The sequence below is a fragment of the Oryctolagus cuniculus genome, chromosome 21 (assembly GCF_051225735.1).
Source record: "Oryctolagus cuniculus isolate XC-2025 breed Fujian yellow rabbit chromosome 21, ASM5122573v1, whole genome shotgun sequence".
Taxonomy (NCBI): Eukaryota; Metazoa; Chordata; class Mammalia; order Lagomorpha; family Leporidae; genus Oryctolagus; species Oryctolagus cuniculus.
This window is the reverse complement of record NC_142887.1, coordinates 39,966,719-39,973,111: the sequence shown is the minus strand read 5'-3', so window position 1 is coordinate 39,973,111 and position 6,393 is coordinate 39,966,719. Positions and strand designations below refer to the sequence as shown.

General features: G+C 36.8%; 1 pseudogene; it reads right to left on the bottom strand.

Annotated features, from left to right (window-relative positions):
• Positions 1-5,579: 5,579 nt before the first annotated feature.
• Positions 5,580-5,647, bottom strand: LOC138848046 (U6 spliceosomal RNA; annotated as a pseudogene).
• Positions 5,648-6,393: the final 746 nt, after the last annotated feature.

Genomic DNA, 6,393 nt, shown 5'->3' with positions numbered 1-6,393 from the left:
GCAATAGCCCTCATGTCTTTTTAGGTAAGTAAGACATATTAAAAACAGAGCATTCAGTATACATTCATAGTATTTTGACTTGTTCAATTGATTTTCCTGACCTCCCTTGGATATTCTTGGTCTTTGCTGTACAACTTTCTATACTCATTAATTCTTTGATATTCCCAAATCCAGAAAATGAATGACTCAACAGCTGTGTTCCTGTATTTGCTGGGATTCAGGGTAAGAAGCAAAGTGGAGGTGTTCAGGAATCTAAAGTTACATGCTACATAGCAAAGCACATCATTTCCTATACAAAGTGACTGGGAAATCCAGAATCTTTTGCACACATATTGGATCCTGAACTATTACTGACCTATTCAGTAAGATTTTAATGTATTTATTTTCTGTGTGTGTGTTTGTATTTCTAAATAAACTCTGCTGGGCTACTTAACATTAACATGTATTGCAGAATTCTTTCATCAGTTTTTACTTTTAAAAAGTTTCTCTTTCAGTTTTATGGGAGAGGGTAGAAGTTTCCTGCTATGTAACTGAAAATTCATTCATTCATTAAAGTTAAAAATATTTGTTGCAAATTGGTAGAATACTATTAATTCTCATGTGATTTACATGAAACTAAATACATTCTCTATTTTGTTTTGCTTAAAATTTCCGCATGTGTGGACTTCTTTTTTCCTTCTTGCCCCAAATCCCTTTTTGTATTGGGATGGCAAATGGGTTTTACACTGGAGAAAACATGTTATTTTGGCAAAGAAGTACTTAGCGTTCCTGCTTCAAGTATTCAAATATTGCATTGGAAATCAGTATATTTGTTTACTGTACAAATGTCCTTCATACAATTTTGTAATCTTCTGGGATGGGAGAGGAAGCAGGAAATAGGAGGATTATGGGTGGGAGGGATGTTTTGGGGGAGGGGAAGCCACTGTAATCCAAAAGCTGTACTTTGGAAATTTATATTTATTAAAAAAAATTAAACAATTTTGTAATCTTCATCTTCCTTTTTATTTCATCCTTTTTAAAAAAATTCATTTATTTTACTTGAAAATCAGAGTTACACAGAGAAGGAGAGAGAGAGAGAGCAGTCTTCCAACCGCTGGTTCACTCCCCATTTGGCCACAATGGCTGGAGCTCTGCCAATCCAAAGCCAGGAGCCAGCAGCTTCTTTTGGGTCTCCTATGCAGGTGCAGGAGCCCAAGGGCCTGGGCCATCCTCTACTGCTGGATAGTAAGTCTTACTTGCCTAAAAAGATGGATAGTAATTTGAGTAGCCAGGACTTGAACTGGCACCCAATTGGAATGTCAGCACTGCAAGCCACAGCTCTACTTGCTACTCCACAGCATCAGCCCCCTAAATTCTTATGAGTATTGCTACACGATTGGAATTTATAATTGATAATGCTGAACAATTGAAACTGTCTTATTTACAATTGTAGGACTGGATATGGCAGTTCTACTTGAAGTAAAGTATGTAGCCTGCTTATTGTATGATTTTCGGAAAAGCATGTATTTATATATAACAGCAGATCTGTTAATCATTTAAAAGTGAATTGTCATGATTACCCAGATGTAAAGAATGCAATATGTGCTAATGAGTTAGCAGTCACAGACATTTAGAATTAGAGGGATTTTAGAACTTTTTCAATACTGCAGTTTTTATGAAAAACTAATAATTTTTTTTATTTGACAGGTAGAGTTATATACAGTGAGAAATCAGAAAGGCCTTCCTTCCATTGGTTCAGTCCCCAGATGGCTGCCACAGTTGGAGCTGTGCCCATCCAAAGCCAGGAGTCAGGTGCTTTCTCCTGGTCTCCCATCCGGGTGCAGGGCCCAAGCACTTGGGCCATCCTCTACTGCCTTCCCGGGCCATAGCAGAAAGCTGGACTGAAAGAGGAGCAACCAGGACTAGAACACTTTGCCCATAAGGGATACCAGCACCACAGGTGGAGAATTAACCAAGTGAGCCACGGCGCTGGCCCCCGATAAATTTACTCTTAACAAAATATCAAAATATCTTATTTAGTATAAAGTTAGTAGTGAAAAGAGACTACCTTGTTGAACACAGAAATTTGAGATTATATTTCTTGGTATTAATTTGCATCTTAAGGCTTATTGCCTAGTTTATTTCAATATTTCAATCTAATATTACTAATAATATCTTGTACTTAGTGGTTCACTGTGTGCCAGACAATATTCTTTTGATTTTTTAAAAGATTTATTTATTTATTTATTTGGAAGTCCGAGTTACACAGATAGTGAACAAGAGGAAGAGAGAGAGTTCCTCCATCTGCTTTTTCATTCCCCAGATGACCTAAAAGGTCAGAGATATGCCAATCTGAAACCAGGAGCCAGGACCTCTTCAGGGTCTCCCATGCAGATTCAGGGGCCCAAGGACTTGGGCCAACTTCCTACTGCTCTCCCAGGCTATAGCAGACAGCTGAATGGAAAATGGAGCAGCCTGGACTTGAACCGGCCTCCATATGGGATGCCCCCACTGCATGCAGTGGCTTTACTAGCTACACCACAGCACTGGCCTCAAGACAATGCTCTAAAATGATGCATTAATTATTCCCAAATATTGAAAAGTGGCATGGTACACATTTGAATGTGTTGTTTTGTACTAGTTGTAGAAAGAGTTTAAAATATATTTAGATTTAAAAATGTAAGCTTTGATCTAAAGGTTTACTTTCCCTTAAGGTGCCTGTTTGGAAACTGAGAGATCATTGAAGTCTCAAGATAGAGTACAACTGATCTTATCCAAGCCTCCTTTATCACATGAGGATGCTAAATGCCAAGCCCAGAGAAGTAAAGTGAATTGTTCAAGGTCACATAGGTAAGTTGTGGCAGGGATAATTCTGTATTAGCATTAGGTATCCTGATACATAGGCCACTGTTCTGTCAATTTTGTACTCCTTCTGGAGTTAAAGATTCTAAGTTGTGGAAAATTGAATTTGGAAATTTAGTGGTTGCTATGTTGTTATGGTGAGAAATTTCTGTGTATAGCTATGAGTTGCTTAAATTTTATTCAATATATTTTTCTAGTATGTTTGCTATTTATTTGAAATGTATAACAAATAGCTTCATCTATTTGCCAAAAGAATTTTTTAAAGATTTATTTATATTATTTGAAAGTCAGAATTACACAGAGAGAGAAGGAGAGGCAGAGAGAGTGGTCTTCCATTCACTGGTTCACTCCACAGTTGGCCTCCATGGCTGCAGCTGTGCTGACTGGAAGGCAGGAACCAGGAGCCTCTTCCTGGTCTCCTATGCAGTTGCAGGGGCCCAAGGACTTGTACCATTTTATAGTGTTTCCCAGGCCATAGCAGAGAGCTGGATAGGAAGTGGAGCAGCCAGGTCTTGAACTGATGCCCCTATGGAATACCAGCACTGCAGGTGGCAGCCTCACCCACTATGCCACAGTGCCAGCCCTTGCCAAAAGAATTTATAGAAGCTATTCCATATATACACTTAACAATTATTTAGTTACTTGACATGAACTATCCCTGCATATTTGAAAATTTTGAATGGTATCACTTGGGTTTTAAGAATGTTATATTTTAGGTCTCTTAATATTTTTAGTGATGATGTTTTAAAGGCCCTTCCTGTTTTATGAAAAATGATAAGGATTTTGTTTTACAATGGCCATAGTATTACTACTTAAAGCAATAGATTAAATAAAACTTTTAAACAAAGTCATTTAATACTAAATTCTAACACACTGGTATATTTTAAAGTGAGAAACTGGATTTCTTTCAGATATTCTAAAGAAGAATGATAATCAAAATTGAAGACATCTACAGTTTTTAATCACTTGTTTTAAATATTGGTCATAATGGTCCAATTTTGAGTTTAATTTTAATTAGCTTTTAAATGATTCAATATGTTTTATAGAAAAAATTCGGAGAACATAATTATATACTCAACCTCCCTCCCTTCTTTTTCCTTCTTTGTCATTTTTTTTAGCTTATGAAATGACATTTTCAGTTTACATTACATTAAAAAGGGTTGTTGAATCAAGGGACAAGTTTAACAGGCAAAAAGCAAAAAGATCGTAATTTAGAGGGAATACAGACAATGGCTCTAAACAATATTTGAATATCACATCTAAACAATATTTGAATAAATTGATAAATATTTTAATTTCTCCTACTAAAATGCTCAAAGTCTTTAATTATTTATCAAATATTAGTGCAAAATTATGGATTTAAATGATCCCAAAAAGTGATGAATTTTTGTGTAATAAAGTCCAATTTTTGTCAAGGCTTTTTGACAGTCTCACAGAAAACTTATGTTTGTGAATGGGAAGAATAATACCAAAATATCCATACTACCAAAAGCAATTTGCAAATTCAATGCAATCCCAATCAACATACCAACGATGTTCTCAGAGCTAGAAAAAATGATGCTAAAATTCACATAGAAACATGAGAGATGCTTAACATCTAAAGCAATATTATAAAGCAAAAAAAAGCTGGAGACATCACACCATATTTTAAGACATATTACAGGGGTCAGCACTATGACAAAGCAGGTAAAGTCACCGTCTGCAGTGCTGGCATCTCATATGGGTGCCAGTATGTTTCCCAGCTGCTCCACTTCTTATACCCCTCTCTGGTATAGCCTGAGAAAAAAGTAGAAAATGGCCAAAGTCTTTGGGCCCCTGCACCTGCATAGAGACCTGGAAGAAGCTCCTGACACTTGGATTCAGATCAACAGAGCTCCGGCCATTGTGGCCATTTGGGGAGTAAACCAGTGGATGGAAGACCTCTCTCTCTCTCTGCCTCTACCTCTCTGTAACTCTGCCTTTCAAATAAATATACTGCAAAAAAAAAAGAAGAAGAAGTGTTAGCACTGATATAATAACAGACACATAGTTCAATGGAAAAGACTTGGTAGCATAGAAATAAACCCAAATTTCTACCAGCAACTCATATTTAACAAAGGAACTAAAATGAACTGGAGAAAGAAGAATCTCTTTCACAAGTGGTGCAGAGGAACTTGATTATCCATATGTAGAAGCCTGAAAAGAGACTCCAACATCTCTTACACTATGTGAAAGTGAACTCACAGTGAATTAAAATGTAATCATAAGACCCAAACCCAAGTAAACATAGGGAAACTCTAAATATTGTCAACACACAATAGCTTTTGGGTAAGATTCCAATAGCAATAGTCACAAAAATAAAAACAGAGACATTTGAGTATATCCAACTAAGATACTTCTTCACAACAAAGTAAACATCAGAGTGTAGATACAATGAACAGATGGCAGGAAAAATTAAAACTCTGAATGTTTACAGATTTCCAGAACATTTACATGAATTGGAAAAACTCCAAAAAATACAGTGAAGAAACAGGCAAGGATCTGAATAGACATTTCTCAGAAGAAATGTACATGGTCAAAACATGTGAATATGCCCGATGTCACTAGCCATTATGTAAATATAAATCAGAACACCATATCAGTCTCCAACACCTGTGGGAGAATACAACACTCAGGTGTTTGTGTGTGCAGCAAGTGGGTTTAGAGGACCCTGTTCACCTCTGGAGAGCAGAGCCTACAGGGAGGTAAAGAAACCTTACTGCGCAGGGGCATGCTAATCTTCTCTGTATCATTCCAATTTTAGTATATGTGCTGCCGAAGCGAGCACATGTGCTGCCGAAGCGAGAAAGAGATGAAAAGAATTTATCTCAGCTAGCCACTAATATTCAAGAAACAAGGTCTTCAGGAAAGCCAACTCAACTGACATTTTCATGTCATTGTTAAATAAAGGAAAAATTATCTAGGTTCAGCAATACGTAGTTTATAAGAGAAAGACTACAGAGTAATTTCCTTGGCATAGAAATAACTTTTTTTTTTTTTTTTTTTTTTTTTTTTTTTTTTTTTTTTTTTTTTTTTATCCATGAGGGCTTGCTATCACCACCACACACCCACATCCCATATACAAATGCCTGGCTTGAGTGGTAGCTTCTCTGCTTTGAGGCAAGTTTCTGCTAGTGTGCACCCTGGGAGGAGACGGAGGATGGCAGAAGTGCTTGGGTCCCTGCACCCAAATGGGACATCCAGAATGAATTCCCAGTTCCTGGTTTTGGCTTGGTCAAGCTTTGGCTATTGCAAGTGTCTGGGGAGTGAAGCAGTGGTTCCCTCTTCCTGTCACTCTGCCTTTCAAATCAATAACTGTTGTTGGTAATGACTAATAATGATATTCACTGATTGTCAAATTTTGAATCTATTAATTATAGACAATTTCTCTTTGTATTTTTAAACTTTCATAATGTTCTGTAGCCAATTTCATCACTAGAAATAAAAACTTTTCCTCAAAAAAAAAAAAAAAGAAACCTTACTGCTTTCCTAATGTGCTTATTAAGTTCTTGACCAGCGCCTGTTAGTCTTGCC